Below are 16,221 nucleotides of genomic sequence, written 5' to 3' on the forward strand. Positions count from 1 at the left end.
CTGCCCTTGTAAAGGCTGCCTTGATGACTCATTGCAGGTGATTCCATGAGAGGAAGCAGGTCATGTGTTTGGTCTGCTACCTTCGAGGCCAGGTAGTTGGAGCAAGAGAGGGATGGCCTCCTTCAGCGTGTCCGGGAGGCAGGGACAGGGTTACTGTTCTTCTGGCAGTCACTGCCCAGTCACCCAGTCCGCCCTGATCTCTGCTGGGCACTGTGGGAAAGGCTTTGCATCCTCCACCCAGCTTCTTGCAGCAGCCTGTAAAATAGACATTGATACAACTATCTCCATTAAAAATTTTTTTTTTATTCATAAAAAGGAAACACTGACAAGACCATAGGATAAGAGGGGTACAACTCCATGCAATTCCCACCACCAGAACTCTGTGTCCCATCTTCTCTCCCCTGATAGCTTTCCCAGTCTCTATCCTTCTGGGAGCATGGACCCAGCATGGACCATTATGGGGTGCAGAAGGTGGAAGGTCTGGCTTCTGTAATTGCTTCTCTGCTGGACGTGGTGTTGGCAGGTGGATCCATACTCCCAGCCTGTCTCTCTCTTCCCCTAGTGGGGCAGGGCTCTGGGGAGGTGGGGCTCCAGGACACATTGGTGGGATTGTCTGCCCAGGGAAGTCCGGTTGGCATCATGGTAGCATCTGGAACCTGGTGGCTGAAAAAGCCTTAAGATATAAAGCAGATCAAATTGTTGACTAATCATGAACCTAAAGGCAAGAATATTGCAGATAAAGATTTGGGGGTCTCCATTTTGGAAAAAGCTAGTAGGTCTATTTTAGGTATATTCCAAAGGGCCCATGACTTTGCTAGTTTTTGCCTGAGTCTAACAGCTAACATGCAGGTGGACCCAAAGTATTGTCTGGTGAGATTGTGTCATAGTTGGAGAAAGGACTAGAAAGCTGGATCAGGGAGCAGAGTGCTCCTAAATATGGGAAAAGTATATATATATATATATATATATATATATATATATATATATGTTTTACTGTAAACCCTATGGACTTTGCAGATGAAGAAATGAGATACAGAGAGGTTGAAGAGCAGACATCACTAAGGAGCAGTAGGGAATACAACTGTAATTTGTTCTGCAAATGGCAAAAGTACTTTGTAAATGTATTTATTTTCTTACTTTTTAATTTGATAGAGACAGAGGAATTGAGAGGAGAGACAGAGGGAGAGGGAAAGAGAGACACCTGCAGCCCTGCTTCACGGCTTGTGAAGTTTCCCTCCTCAAGATGGGGACCAGGGGCTTGAGCCTGGGTCTTTGCACATGGTAATGTGTGTGCTCAACTAGCACTAGCCTGGTTCTTGCAAAGATGACTTTTGAAAGAGGGAATAGAACCAGTTAACTGCAGGGATGTGCTGGAGCATATTCAAATGATCTCAGTCTCTCAGAAAACAGCTATAAAAATGTTTTAAGATTGGTAAGCACAACTTTTACTAAAATAAAATTATGCAAGAATCAGAAGATAGGGCGGGGGAGATAGCATAATGGTTATGCAAACAGACTCTCATGCCTGAGGCTCCTGAGTCCCCGCACCACCATAAGCCAGAGCTGAGCAGTGCTCTGGTGTTTCTCTGTGTCTTTTTCTGCATATCTCTCAAAAATACATAAATAAATAAAATATTTTAAATAAATAAATAAATAAATAAAGAATCAGAAGATAGCTCAGTGGTTAGAAAATGGGTCCAGCCATGCGTGAAGCTCTGAATTCGGTCCCTGGTGCCGTACACCAGGTGCAGCTGGAATGTGCACGGTGACTCTAGGAATGGCAGAGTGGTGCTCCAGAGTCCTTCCTCCTCTCCTCTGATTCTCTCTCAACCCTCTTTCCTTCGGAGGATGCGAGTTTTAAAATTTGCATCTCTCCTCAACTCCACATTCACTGAGGGTTCACTTGACAGCTTGAAATCAGACTTACTAGAAAGTTGCAAATAAGCCGCCAGCCCCAGAACAGCTTGTCAAACATTTACCTGTACAGGTTTCTGCTGAAACCATCTTGCTGGAACAGTGAGCCCAGCAGAGGAGGCCCAGAGCAGGTGAACTCACCGCCTAAGCTTGTGGGCTAAGTGTGGTCAGCAGGTGGACTATGCAGAAAAGGCAGGCTGATTCACAGGTTCTTCCCTGAACAGGGCAGAGAGGGGAAGGAATTTCATGTCCAGAAGGTGTGTGATTTCATCTGTCTCCTCTAAAGCGCCCCACAAAGGTCTTCCTTCCTTCCTTCCTTCCTTCCTTCCTTCCTTCCTTCCTTCCCCAAGGAAGAAGTGACAGAGGAATTTTTTAAAAATTATTTATAAAAAGGAATCACTGACAGGAACCATGGGCTAAGAGGGGTACAACTCCACACAATTCCCACCACTGGAACTCCGTACCCCATCCCCTCCCCTGATAGCTTTCCCACTCTCTATCCCTCTGGGAGTATGGACCCAGGGTCATTGTGGGATGCAGACTGTGGAAGGTCTGGCTTCTGTCATTGCTTCCCCGCTGAACATGGGCGTTGACTGGTGGATCCATACTCCCAGCCTGTCTCTCTCTTTCCCTAGTGGGGCAGGGCTCTGGGGAAGTGGAGCTCCAGGACACATTGGTGGGGTTGTCTGCCCAGGGAAGTCCGGTTGGCATCATGGTAGCATCTGGGACCTCGTGGCTGAAAGAAGAGTTAAGATATAAAGCCAAACACATTGTTGACTAATCATGAAGCTAAAGGCTGGAATAGTGCAGATGGAACAGAGGAATTTGAGAGGAAGCCTGTCCAGCCAGCCTACTTGCAAGATGGCTCTGCAGAAGCCAGTTTCTTGTGAATGCCTGCCCTCTAGTGGTGGCACTGGGGAATGAGGATCCAGGCCTCTGCCCTCAATTTAGGGCTGATACTCTCCCTCCACTGGGCATCACCGCAGCGAGCCCTAGAAGGGAACCCAGGACAGCAGGGACAGTTCTTTTGGAAGAGATGACCAGACCAGGAACAGAAGCGCCTGCTTCAAACCAATGGATCTCAACTATTCAAGCCAGTGTCTCCTTTTAGATCGCAGGTGTTTCACGTTCCCCTCTTACTGCCTTGAAATGAAAAATCCCATCTGACATATCTGCCTAGTAAATAACTTCAAAAATGAATGCATCCACCTGCTTACCAAGAGACAAACACAGGGATTTCCAGAGTCTCATTATTAGCGATAGTCCAAGAGTGAGAAGCCATCCTGAGCTGGGGAGATAGTACTATGCTTACACAAAAACAACTTTCATGCATGAGGTAGCAAAAGCCCCAGGTTCAGTCCTCAGTCAGAACCACCATACATCAGTGCTCTGGCAAAAAAAAAAAAAAAGAAAGAAAGAAAGAAAGAAAGAAAGGGGTGGAGGAGAAGAAACAAACCTGAAGGTCACCTATGTTCCACTTGAGTGGGTAAGTGAATATTGTCATCAGTAGTGCTGGTGGAATGGATGAACACTGTAGCATATCTATGTGGTGGAGTCTGTGAAGGATCAGGAGTCAGACCCGGGAACCCGGTCCTGGGTCCTGGCCTGAACAGGGCATGGACTGGAGCTTCGTGGGAGGATTCACTGTGAGGACCCAGGAATCTAGCAGAGGCAGCAGGAGGAGAGAGGGTGACAGGGACAGAGACCCGGACCAAACCTGCTGTTGATTTTCTCAATCAATACGGTCATGCCCTGCACAATTCCATTGGGGCCAGCTGCTCTGAGTCCTGATGGGAACAGACTCCTTGGGAGAATTGCATGTCCCCGAGGCCTTCTGGTTCCCACAATTATGAGAGAGTGACTCTCCAGTGTCAAGGCTCCTCTGTTCCTCTAACTCTCTGCCCTTCCTCTACTTGCTGCTGTTCTCTGGCCTTTCTGTTCCCCACATCGCACAAACAATCCCCTCTCTTCTCTTCCTCTGTCCCCTGTCCACTCCGCAAATTTGTCTGAGGGAGACCTAGCTCTGCCTTGGTGATTAGAATTAATTTCCAGAGAAAAATGAATTCCAAAGGTAGTAGAAAGATAAAGCCTTCCCCCCGCCACACACACACACCAAAGACCTAAAATAAACAGGGAAAACGTGACAAAGGGAAAAAGGCCTCCCAAACGCACATGTTTCTGGAAGCCTTCAGTGACATCTGAGCCTCCAGCCTTTCAACAGCTGGCAAGGCCTGTCCCCACAGCTTCTGAAGCAACCACACCAGAACAAGCCTGTCTCGGGCTGAGACCAATAGCAACAGCGGTATTTGCTGGGCTAATGGGACGCGTTAACCCCAAACACACGTTGTAAGGCATGGCGCTCAGGCTGTCAGTCGTAATGAACCCTCTTGTTCACTCAGGGCCTCAGTAAAAGAGAGTATTCATATGAACAGCAGCCCTGGAAGGCAGGGCCTCAGTCTGTTTTGTCCATAGGATGCTGGGGGTTGGCGCACAGGAAAGCTAGCCAACTAGTCACTGAGTAAGTGTCACAAGATTCAAACCTGGGGCTGCTTGTCCCGAATTCACTTCTGATCTTAAGGACCTGGGATCATGTGTCCCTTTTTTTTTTTTTCCCAGAGCTGCCTTGAAGCAGATCAGTGCAGTCAGCAGGATACCTCTCTCATCACACTTTTTCCGGTCTCTGGCTCTTTCTTTCTTTATTATCTCTTGTTTTGGGCCCTGACTCAGCTTCTCAGTGCTTGGGATTGACCGTGGAGGAAATGCTGGCTTCACGGTGATGCAGGCAGAGCGATGGCTTCTGACCGATGCACATCCTGGTCTCTTAAGTCATAAATTCCAGAAGATAGTGAGATCACTACTTTCTGAGTCTCTGTGCTTTGAATACAAAGACATGGTCTATGAATATAGAACTCTGTTTTTTTCCCCCTGTGGTTAGTCAGAGCCCGGCTCCTTTGTAAAGTTCAGGCATTACATTGTTCTCATTAAAAAAATGGGTCTGGTTGGTGACACAGCAGATAAAGCTTTGGGTCCTCAAGTTTTAGTGGCACTTCGGTTTTCTGTCTCCCTCCCCCCCATCCAGTTTAAGTTCCCTTGTATCCACTTGCAGGGAGAAAGCTTCATGAGCAGTGGGTGAAGCAAGTCTGTAGGTCTCTATCTCTTTCTTTCCCTCTCTATTTCCTTTCCCCTCTCAATTTTTCTCTGTTCTGTCAAATAAAAATAAAATAGAAAGAAAAAGAAAAAAAGAAAAATAGTCCATCAGGAGTCATGGATTCCTAGTGCTGGCACAAAGCCTAGAGATAGCCTTGGACAGGGAGAGAGGAAGAGAGGGAGAGAGAGAGAGAGAGAGAGAGAGAGAGAGAGAGGCCTGCACACACTTGCACAAGCTCCATATCCTCCACCCAGCACCTGAAAGCTGTGTACAACTCCAAGAAACTACCAGGTGGGAGTACACACTCGGGATTTAGCCTTGACACTAACCCTGATGCAAACCCAGTTGTCAGTTCCAGCAGTGTTGTATGCGATTGAGTAAAGAAGGGTGCACAGGGCCTGGGCCCCTGGGAACATGCCTAAAATGGACATCCCAGCTCTTTCACATCCTAGGTCCCTATCTCATCTGCTCTGTTCCTACTCTTTGCCTCCTGTTTATTAATCCATTTTCCTGCTTTATATCTTCCTGTCTTTCAGACACTAAATAGCAGATGCCACTATGATTCCATCCTGACTTCCCCGGGCAGATGAACCCAGCAGTGTATCCCAGAACCTCCCCTCTCCACAGCCTTCCCCCACTAAGGAAAGATAGAAGCAGGATGTGGGTATAGGTCAACTTGCCAATGCCCATGTCCTGAGGAGAAGCAATAACAGATGCCAGAACTCCCGATCTTCTGCTCCCCAAGAGAAATTGGGTCCATACTCCCAGAGGGGGTAAAAGATAGGGGAAGATGACCAGAAGGCTCTGAACCCCAATTCCACTAGAACTCAAAACATTTGTAACCAGGAATCTTTGTTATGATGCCATCACTGAAAGAAACGAATCTGGGAAACACCAGAGGAAGCCAGGTACTGTTTTGCTTATCTGAGAGGAGAAGAGGAAAAAGGAAGGACACTAGTAAGTAGTAATAGGTGTAGGTCTGACTTAGAAAGGAAGCAACCCAGGTGCCCAACACCAGATGAGTGGCTGAGAAAGCTGTGGTATATATACACAATGGAATACTATGTAGCTATCAAGAACAATGAACCCACCTTCTCTGACCCATCTTGGACAGAGCTAGAAGGAATTATGTTAAGTGAACTAAGTCAGAAAGATAAAGATGAGTATGGGATGATCCCACTCATCAACAGAAGCTGACTAAGAAGATCTGAAAGGGAAACTAAAAGCAGGACCTGATCAAATTGTAAGTAGGGCACCAAAGTAAAAACCCAGTGGTGAGGGGTAGACATGTAGCTTCCTGGGCCAGTGGGGGGTGGGAGTGGGCGGGAGGGATGGGTCACAGTCCTTTGGTGGTGGGAATGGTGTTTATGTACACTCCTAGCAAAATGTAGATATATAAATCAGTAGCTAATTAATATGAGAGGGGGAAATCAATTGTATGTCTCAAAGTTTCTCAAAAGACAAACTGAATCTTTTTAATATATAGGCTATGTATTTGATATGCGGACTCTCTCAAAAGCCTAGACCAAGTAGATTAGAAGCTTCCAATAGCACAGCTATATACAAGATACTGGGTACTGTCCAGCAAACCATAACAAAGGGACTTTTCAAAGTTAACCCAATTAACAAATAATGTGATGATAATAACTATTGATTGTCTTTTTGAACCCTAAGACAGCAGGAACCTCACATCTTCACTATAGAGCCCCTACTTCCCCCAGTCCTGGAACCCTTGGATAGGGCCCACTTTCCCGTATGCATCTCCCAATCCAAACCAAATAACATTGCATCTGCCGATCACAACCTTACCAAAGCAACGATTGCTACCTCAACATGCTTCACCTCAGAATGTATCCAGAGACTTCAGGTGTGGAATGACAACCCTTCAGCTTCATTACTCGGGTGAGACCTTTCCTTTAATAGTACACTCTAATTTCATCTCAGGTAGTTCACTTTCCAACAAAGTCCCATAACCTAGATATACACCAGTTTCTGTGAGAGAGAGCTTATGTGCACACGTATCCATAAACTACTGCAAAATATATACCTGAAAGCAGGACTACACTAGAGTTTGCAGTGAGTACCTCCCTAACACTTCCTCTCCACTATTCCAAGCTTGGGATCCATGATTGCTCAACAAATTGTTTGGCTTCATATGTTAACTCTCTTTTCAATCACCAGGTTCCAGATGCCACCAGGATGCTGGCTAGGCTTCCCTGGATTGAAGACCCCACTAATGTGTCCTGGAACTCAGCTTCCCCAGAGTCACACCCTACTAGGGAAAGAGAGAGGCAGACTGGGGGTATGGACCGACCAGTCAACGCCCATGTTCAGCGGGGAAGCAATTACAGAAGCCAGACCTTCTACCTTCTGCAACCCTCAACGACCCTGGGTCCATGCTCCCAGAGGGATAGAGAATGGGAAAGCTACCATGGGAGGGGGTGGGTTATGGGGATTGGGTGTTGAGAATTGTGTGGAGTTGTACCCCTCCTACCTTATGCTTTTGTTCACTAATCCTTTCTTAAATAAAAAATTAAAAAAAAAAAAAAAAGAAAGGAAGTGAAGGCAGGACCATAGAGAAAAGGGCAGCATCTGTACAGGCATAGATAGGTATAAAGTCAACCAGTATCTGTGACCTTAGGAGAACTACTGAAGTTCTCATTAGAGGGGACACAGAACTCTAGTGGTGGGAATTGTATGGAATTATAAACCTATTATCTTGTAATTTTGTTAGCAACTATTAAATCACTAATATAAAAATTGAAAAGGGGGGTCAGGCGGTAGTGCAATATGTTAAGCGCACATGGCGTGAAGTGTGAGGACCAATGTAAGGATCCCAGTTCAAGCCACCTGTGTGTGGGGGGAACATTTCGCAAGCAGTGAAGCACGTCTGCAGGTGTCTATCTTTCTCTCCCCCTCTCTGTCTTCCCCTCCTCTCTTGATTTCTCTCTGTCCTATCCAACAACAGGACATTAATAACAACAACAATAATAACCACAACAACAATTAAAAAAAAAACAACAAAAAACAAGGGCAACAAAAAGGGAAAAAAGTAGCCTCCAGGAGCCGTGGATTCGTGGTGCAGCCACTGAGCCCCAGCAATAACCCTGAAGGCAAAAAAAAAATTGAAAAAGGGATGACATTGTACATTAGAAAGGATGAGGATGATAAGAACAAACATTGGAAAGGAGGTGGGGAAAAGGGGACACTTTTTCACGTCTGGTGGGAGTGTACAGTAGTCGGACCTTTGTGGAAAGCAATCTGGCGATTTCTCAGAACACTAGTCATAGACCTGCCCTATGATCCAGCATTTTCTCTCCTGAGGATTTACCCAGAGGCAATAAAAGCGCTTATCAGAGGAGGTCTGTGTATACCTATGTTTGTGGCAGCACAGTTGGTAATAGCCAAAAACCTGGAAGCAGACCCCATGTCCAACAACAGATGAGTAGCTAAAAAAAAACAGGGGTATATATACGCAACAGAATATTACTCAGCTGTTAAAAACAACAAAATCGTTGCTTTTGAGACACCTTGGATGGAACTAGAGGACATCATTTTACGTGAGATAAGCCAAAAAGAGAAGGATAAATACCAAATGATTTCACTGATAAGCGGGACTTGATAGGAACAGGGAGGGAGGACGCGACATGCAATGTGGACGGAGCCGGCGAACGGCGTCAAAGCAACGGACTGGGAGAAGGAAGGGAGGGAGGGTGGAGAAGACCCGTGGGGTCCTGGTGCAGAATGAAATCCTGCTTATATGCCAGTGACTGCGCTGTCACGTATTAAAAAACAAAGGTGACTGTGAGAGCAAAGGGCTTTCTAGCAATGCACCTTTTCTTTTCTTTCATTCATCCGTTTATTTAAAAATGTTTTATTTGTTTAAACAAGAGAGACAGAGAAAGATACACAGAGACCAGAGCCCTGCTCAGCTCTGGCTCAGGCTGGTTCATAGTGCTATTCTTTTTTCTTTTCTTTCTTTCTTTTTTTTTGCGACCAGGACTATATATAGAGAGAAAGATAGACACATGCTGACCTGCTTCAACACTCAACACTCATGAAGCCTCCCCCCTGCCTGTGGGAAGTAGGGGCTTGAACCTGGGTCCTGTTAAGCTGTTAAAATGCTGACTTTATCTCCTTTGCCTCATCTCGGATGGGACTTTATTTAAAAGAAATTCTTTATTGGGACTTTATTTAAAAGAAAATTCTTTATTAAAAGAAAATTCTTTATTCTTTATTGGACTTTATTTAAAAGAAAATTCTTTATTGGGGGATTAATGGTTTACAGTCAACAGTAAAATACAATAGTTTGCACACGCGTAACATTTCCACATGACATTTCAACCCCCACTAGGCCCTCCTCTGCCACCATGTTCCAGGCCCCCCCCCGCCAGAGATTTTTACCTTGGTGTAGTTAAATGTTAAATGAGAAGAGAACAAATATGGAGCGATCTGACTTATAAGGGGACTTAAGAAATAAGAACATATGGGGCTGGTTGTTGGCACATGTCACAGTGCTCCAGGACCTGGGTTCAAGCCCCCGTCTCCAACTGCGGGGGGGAAAGTCTTGCGAGGGATGAAGCAGTGTTGCAGGTGTCTCTCTGTCTCTCTCCCTCTGTGCCACCCTCTTCCCTCTCAACTTCTGGCTGACTCTATCCAATAAACCAATAAATTAAAAAAAAAAACTAACTTTTTAAAAAAAAGAAATAAGGATAGAGATCACACAGCGGACTGAATGTGGTGTATTGCACTAGAGCAAAGGACTCTGGGAAAGGAGAGGGAGGCGTGGAGGAGGCCTTGAGGCCCTGTTGCACGATGCACAGAGAGATGAGAAATAGCAACCATGTGTCTGCAACTGCACTGTAGACCATTACGTGCCCCTCTAATTAAAAAAAAAAGTTAGATTTTGAAGGACAAGCTAGGTTTTATGGATCATAGTTGTTGTTATAGAGCTGTTATGTTGTTACTAAGTGCAGATTGCTGGGAAATTAGGATAATACATCTTCAGTACATTAAAAACAAAGACAGACTTCCCTGGACAGATGACCCCATCAATGTGTCCTGGAGCTCCGCTTCCCCAGAGCCCCACCCTACTAGGGAAAGAGAGAGGCAGACTGGGAGTATGGACCGACCTGTCAACGCCCATGTGCAGCGGGGAAGCAATTACAGAAGCCAGACCTTCTACCTTCTGCATCCCACAATGACCCTGGGTCCATGCTCCCAGAGGGATAAAGAATAGGAAAGCTTGTGGTCCAGGAGGTGGCGCAGTAAATAAAGCATTGGAGTCTCGAGGATGAGGTCCCGAGTTCAATCCCTGGCAGCACATGTACCAGAGTGATATCTGGTTCTTTCTCTCTCTTCTTATCTTTCTCATTAATAGATAAATAAAATCTTTAAAAAAAGAAAGAATAGGAAAGCTATCAGGAGAGGGGATGGGACACGGAGCTCTGGTGGTGGGAACTGTGTGGAGTTGTACCCCTCTTATCCTATGGTTTTGTTAATGTCTCCTTTTTTAAATAAATAAATAAATAAATTAAAAAAAAAAAACAGACAGCCTTAGGACTTAGGACAAATTTGAAGATTCCCACCCATCAGACACACACCTATTACAGAGACTGAAACTAAATACTGGAGTTCATACTCCTGTAATCCACAGCCTAAAAGGTTTGCAGTCTTGCGCTCGGGGTAATACCTGAAGCTTTTTTTTTTTTTTTAAATTTTTTTTATTTAAGAAAGGATTAATTAACAAAACCATAGGGTAGGAGGGGTACAACTCCACACAATTCCCACCACCCAATCTCCATATCCCACCCCCTCCCCCGATAGCTTTCCCATTCTCTATCCCTCTGGGAGCATGGACCCAGGGTCATTGAGGGTTGCAGAAGGTAGAAGGTCTGGCTTCTGTAATTGCTTCCCCGCTGAACATGGGCGTTGACTGGTCGGTCCATACCCCCAGTCTGCCTCTCTCTTTCCCTAGTAGGGTGGGTCTCTGGGGAAGCTGAGCTCCAGGACATATTGGTGGGGTCTTCAATCTAGGGAAGTCTGGCCGGCATCCTGATGACACCTGGAACCTGGTGACTGAAAAGAGAGTTAACATACAAAGCCAAACAAATTGTTGAGCAATCATGGACCCAAAGCTTGGAAAAGTGGAGAGGAAGTATTAGGGAGGTACTCACTGCAAACTCTAGTGTACTTCTGCTTTCTTACTTTGGTGCCATACTCCAAACTCAGTCAATTTCTGCTTTGCATTTCTACTTCTTCTTTTTTTTTTTTTTTTACATGCATAACATTCCCCAGATTCCCATTTAACAATACAACCCCCACTATTTCATTCATCATTTTTCATGGACCTGTATTCTCCCCACCCACCCACCCACCCACCCCAGAGTCTTTTACTTTGGTGTAATACTCCAATTCCATTTCAGGTTCGACTTGTGTTTTCTTTTCTAATCTTGTTTTTCAACTTCGGCCTGAGAGTGACATCATCCCATATTCATCCTTCTGTTTCTGACTTATTTCACTCAACATGATTTTTTCAAGGTCCATCCAAGATCGGCTGAAAACGGTGAAGTCACCATTTTTTACAGCTGAGTAGCATTCCATTGTGTATATATACCACAACTTGCTCAGCCACTCATCTGTTGTTGGACACCTGGGTTGCTTCCAGGTTTTGGCTATTACAAATTGTGCTGCCAAGAACATATGTGTACACAGATCTTTTTGGATGGATGTGTTGGGTTCCTTAGGATATATCCCCAGGAGGGGAATTGCAGGGTCATAGGGTAGGTCCATTTCTAGCCTTCTGAGAGTTCTCCAGACTGTTTTCCACAGAGGTTGGACCCATTGACATTCCCACCAGCAGTGCAGGAGGGTTCCTTTGACCCCACACCCTCTCCAGCATTTTCTGCTGTTACCTTTTCTGATGTGTGACATTCTCACAGGAGTGAAGTGATATCTCATTGTTATCTTGATTTGCATTTCTCTGACAATCAGAGACTTGGAGCATTTTTTCATGTGTTTCTCGGCCTTTTGGATCTCTTCTGTGGTGAATATTCTGTCCAAGTCCTCCCCCCATTTTTGGATGGGGTTATTTGTTGTCTTGTTGTTGAGTCTTGCAAGCTCTTTATATATGTTGGTTATTAAACTCTTATCTGATGTATGGCATGTAAAGATCTTCTCCCATTCTGTGAGGGGTCTCTTGATTTGGGTAGTGGTTTCTTTTGCTGTGAAGAAGCTTTTTAATTTGATGTAGTCCCATAGGTTTATACTTGCCTTAGTCTTCCTTGTAATTGGATTCGTTTCATTGAAAATGTCTAAAATTTATGCGGAAAAAAGTTCTGCCAATATTTTCCTCTAAGTATCTGATAGTTTCTGGTCTAACATCCAAGTCCTTGATCCACTTGGAATTTACTTTTGTATTTGGTGAAATACAGTGATTCAGTTTCATTCTTCTGCATGTTTCAACCCATTGTTTCCAACACCATTTGTTGAAGAGACTCTGCTTCCCCCATATAATAGTCTGGGCCCCTTTGTCAAAGATTAGATGTCCATACGTGTGGGGCCATACCTGAAGCTTTTATTCTGCAGTTCCTTGGGACCAAAGTTGAGGTCGTCTGGGCTGAGATCCTGGGTATGAGACCACGGTTCTGCACAGTCACTGACAAGCATCAAGCCTGACCCCCAGCCGTGCTCATCAGCATAGAGGACACAAATTCAAAGGGACAATGGCCCCAGAGTCTCCATGTTTTCCAGATTCCCCGGAGCAACCAGAGTGATCTCAGAAGACAGGCCTCGGGCAGACCTCTGAGAGACACATGCCCCCTGGTAGCGGGCCTCTCCTCTTAGAAGACTGAGTGCTCCGTGACCTGTGAGGTCTGCAGCCCTGGATCGCACCTGGGCCTCCACTGGTCTCCTCTCCTCCTGACGGAGCTTCACCCTGCAGGTCTGTGCTGGGTCCTACTCACGTCGCCACCTCTGTGGGGATGCCCTCCTGTCACCCCTCCGCCTGAGCGGCTCCTGCTATCCTGAGAGCCTCAGTCAAATGCCACATCCTTGGGGAAGCTTTCTGTGCGCCGCTAGATGTATCTCTCCCCCTTCTCCCCTTCCCTCTCCTCTTCCTTCACTTTTTAAAATATTATTTTTTAAACTATATTTTAAAAAGAAAACACTTATTATTGGATGGAGATAAAAATTTGTTGGCTAGTATGCCAGTTCCCCCTGGCTTCTGCTTAACCATATGCCTATATAGGGATAGATTGAATCCCATTCAAAGCTTTGGTCTATTTACATAAATCACTTTTACATTTACATAAAGCACTCCCTCCAGGGCATTGGTGGTTCAGTGATAGGATTCTCGCCTGCTCTGCCCCCTCCTTGTCACACTCTGATTTTCACCAGTCACTTTTCTCTCCACCCTCTCTATGTCACATCCTGTTTCCACCCTACTTGGCAAGTATATATAAAGACAACATTGTGAGTTTTAGGGTACTTGAGTTTAGCTTAGCTCGGCTTAGATTGTGCTGCGTCCTGCATGAATAAAGAGATACTGCCTACAGCTCAACCATGAGTCCCTGGTCGTCTGTTACCTGCCCGTGAAGCCAGCCCGGCGAAAACAACAAAAATTGAGGGGGGAGGGGGAGATAGGGAGGAAGAGAGACAGAGAGACCCCTACAGACCTGATTCACCACTGGTGAAGCTTTCCCCCTGCAGGTGGGGGGCCAGGGTCTTTATTTATTTATTAATATTTATTTGTTTAGAGACAGAGAGTATGAAAGAGACCACGGCAATAACGTTTCTTTTCTCCCTGCTACTACTTCTTCCTCTTCCCCTTCTCCTCCCCCTTCTCCTTCTTCTTCTTTACCAGAGCACCGTTCAGCTCTGGCTTATGGTGGTGCAGGGGATTGAACCCGGGACTTTGGAGCCTCAGGAATGAGGGTCCATTTGCATAAACATTATGCTATCTACTCTTCACCCAAGGAACCAGGGTCTTGAACCCAGGTCCATAGGTATAATAATGTGTATGCCTGGCCCATTCTCCCCCTCCTTTGCCTCCTCCTTTCCTCTTTCTTCTTTTTTTAAATTTTTAAAATTATCTTTATTTATTTATTAGATAGAGGCATCGAGAAATTGAGAAGGGAGAGGTTATATATATATATATATATATGTAGAGAGAGAGAGAGGGAGAGAGAGATAGAGAGAGGGAGAGAGAGACAGAGACAGAGAGAGAGGGAAAGGGAGAGAGAGAGGGAGAGACAGAGAGACACCTGCAGCCTTGCTTCACCACTCTTGCAGCTTTCTACCTGCAGGTGGGGACCAGGGCCTTGAACCTGGGTCCTTGTGCACTGTGCCATGTGCGCTCAGCCAGGTGCGCCACCTGTCCCCTTTACCTCTTCTTTTAACTGCACACTTACCTACAAAGCTTAGATCAGAGTGGGCATGAGGCAGTGTCTTGGGTGCAGCACTGCTGCTAAGGCATCTTTAATCGAGACATCAGAGAGAGAGCTCCCCACAACAGAAGGTCATGGCCGAGCCACTGTCACCACTGTGAAGGAAGCTCAGCTTGAACACAGTGAGGCCACAAGCTCCCCTGAGCTTGTAATCAGGGGCCTGGAGCCCAGCACCGTCTTGGCCCTAGACTCAGCTCCTTGCTTCCCTGGGCCCAGCATCCAGTCTTCTGGGGTCCAGAACCAGCCTCCCCAGGCCCAGGTTTTCTTGTGCTCTGGCTCTGGGCATGGCTTGAGGAGAACAAGTCTGTCTCTGAGGCTCCCTATCCCACTCCTGTGATCCCCTCCCCACCTCTAACCTCCCTCCAGATAAGCGATGCTCATTCACTGCTAGGTTAGGCTATTTTCTTGTTTATTTTACCATAGCCCCGCTCAGCTCTGGTTTATGGTGGTGCAGGGGATTGAACCTGAGATATTGGAACTTTAGGCATGAGAGTCTCTTTGCATAACCATATATTTTCTTCCCCTGCCCCTAGATAAAACAATTTAGTCCTTCCTTCCTTCCTTTCTTTCCTTTTCTTACTTTAATTTTTTATTTATAAAAAGGAAACATTGACTAAACCATAGGATAAGAGGGGCACAACTCCACACAATTCCCACCACCAGAACTCCGTATCCCATCCCCTCCCCTGACAGCTTTCCTATTCTCTATCCCTCTGGGAGTATGGACCCAGGGTCATTGTGGGATGCAGACAGTGGAAGGTCTGGTCTTTCTTTCTTTCTAAACAGTGTAGTTGAGGTGAGCTGGAAAGGGTGGCGTGGAAACCTGTCCCGCAAAAGCATTCATCAGTTGGGGGAAGAACTGAATTACTGAGGAAGAAGTGAGGGAAACACAGTCACACCAGGCTCTCTTCCTGTGGAATCACGTGTCAAACAAAACTCAGTGAGACAGCAGTCCATTCACAGCTGTCGGGTTGAGTCATGGGGGAGAGATAAGAGACCAAGAATTTGTGGCGGAGCAGGAACGCAAATCTTTATTCACATGGGCGCCCCAGAATTGGGTGTGGGCACAGTGGTTCGGGCCACGTGGAGCTAGCAAAATGGCCGCCTAGCAGCCCTTCTCTGTGTCAGGTCTCGGAAGAGAAAAAAGGAGCAAGAGAGAGACAGCGGAAGCAGGAGGGCTTTTATGGGAGAAATTCCTGAAGTGGCAAGTCTGGACGTAATTGGCTAGAAAAGGGGGTGGAGAAAACAAGGCACTCTGGGGAGGTAGAAGGCATCAGTAGCCGCGGTTGCTAGGGTTTCAGCTCTCTCAGCAGCTGCGGTTGCTAGGGTTTCAGCTCTCTCGGCAGCCGCGGTTGCTAGGGTTTCAGCTCTCTTGGCAGCCGCGGTTGCTAGGGTTTCAGCTCTCTCGGCAGCAGCGGTTGCTAGGGTTTCAGCTCTCTCGGCAGCAGCGGTTGCTAGGGTTTCAGCTCTCTAGGCAGTAGCGGTTGCTAGGGTTTCAGCTCTCTAGGCAGTAGCGGTTGCTAGGGTTTCAGCTCTCTAGGCAGTAGCGGTTGCTAGGGTTTCAGCTCTCTAGGCAGTAGCGGTTGCTAGGGTTTCAGCTCTCTAGGCAGCAGCGGTTGCTAGGGTTTCAGCTCTCTCGGCAGCAGCGGTTGCTATGGTTTCAGCTCTCGGCAGCAGCGGTTGCTAGGGTTTCAGCTCTCGGCAGCAGCGGTT

The sequence above is a fragment of the Erinaceus europaeus genome, chromosome 16 (genome assembly GCF_950295315.1).
Source record: "Erinaceus europaeus chromosome 16, mEriEur2.1, whole genome shotgun sequence".
Taxonomy (NCBI): Eukaryota; Metazoa; Chordata; class Mammalia; order Eulipotyphla; family Erinaceidae; genus Erinaceus; species Erinaceus europaeus.